Here is a 1,446-nt window from a genome sequence, read left to right as displayed (position 1 = left end):
TTATTTGAAGAATCCCTTGGATAGCTTTTAGCACCTCAATAATTGCAAGTCACCATAGTACAACCACTGATAGATAAGTATGTGTGTGTGGAGGGGAAGGGTATATAGTCTTAAACTGCTGAACTATATTCCAGCACTTAATAAATAGCTTAGAATTTTAATTAAATTCAAATTCAAATTTAATTTTATCATACGGTTTCCCAATCTTATTTCCATTCAACTTATATGTAAATGACAACACAAAAGTGGCAATCTACTTGTCCTTAATATCCAAAATCTAGAACTAGTTCACTATATGGCTCCATTTTTAAATTATAAACATTTATGTTTCTGTTGTCTGTTAATATTCCCACATAAATTTCTTAATTATTTGTCAATTTGTTAGATTTCAGTTTACAGCTTACCAACTAATGTTAGGAGAAATTAAATTACATTAAAAACATTATAGAATGCTGCCTTATAGAGGTATCTTGGAGTAAACAGCCCTGAAATTAATTCCACCTCATAACAACGCTATAGGAGCCCTGGTGCTATAATGAACCATGCGTTGGGCTGCTAACGGAAAAGTCTGCAATTCCAGCCCACCAGCTGCTCTGAGGAAGGAAGATGCAGGTTTCTGCTCCCATAATGATTTACAGTCTCGGAAACCCACAGGGGGTGTGCTCCTGTGTCCTATCATATCACTGTGAGTATATCAGAATAGACTAGATATACATGAACTTGCCTTTTTGGAAAGTTCATTGAGTCCATTTTCTTTTTTATAAATGTTGATGAAACTTATTTAAACCTCATTTGCCAATGGAACATGCAGAAATTAAATAGAACACATATGAGTTTTCAGAACCCGCTTCATGGTCTATAATATGATTTAGTGGTGCCCTATTACTATAGATAACAAATCTGTGAGCAACCATGCCAACACCGAAAGACCTTGCAGGAACTCACAATGCCGTGCTCTTGGTAGAGCGTTTTCTCCATTCAGGTACTTGGAACCCAAGCTCCAGTTCCACATGCATCCCCAGCACCAACACGGCTGGGTAAGCAAAGCTTCATCGTATGCTTGTTCTTAACTGCTATCCAGTCAATTCCAATTCAGGATGACATCTATAGAGCGGAAGAAAATGCTGTCCATCCCGACGATGTTCACAAGTGGGTGCAAGTCAGATGATCGCAATCCATAAGGATCTCACTGACTAATGTTAGAAAGCACATTGTCACACTTTCTTCCACAATAGTACTGAGGAAGAATATTGAAAGGACCATGGACTGCCTAAAGAAAAAGTCTTGGAAGACGTACAACCAGAATGCTTCTTAGAAGTAAGAAGGATAAAACTCAGTCTCACATACTTTCCACATATTATCAGGAAAGGCCAGTCCCTGGAAAAAAAACTCCATGCTTTATAAAATAGAGGGTCCACTGAAAAGAGGAAGACTGTGTTAGTCTGG

Source organism: Echinops telfairi, unplaced genomic scaffold (assembly GCF_000313985.2).
Source record: "Echinops telfairi isolate 266 unplaced genomic scaffold, ASM31398v2 ScPeMD7_5868;HRSCAF=6743_0, whole genome shotgun sequence".
NCBI lineage: Eukaryota > Metazoa > Chordata > Mammalia > Afrosoricida > Tenrecidae > Echinops > Echinops telfairi.
This window is presented reverse-complemented; position numbering follows the sequence as displayed.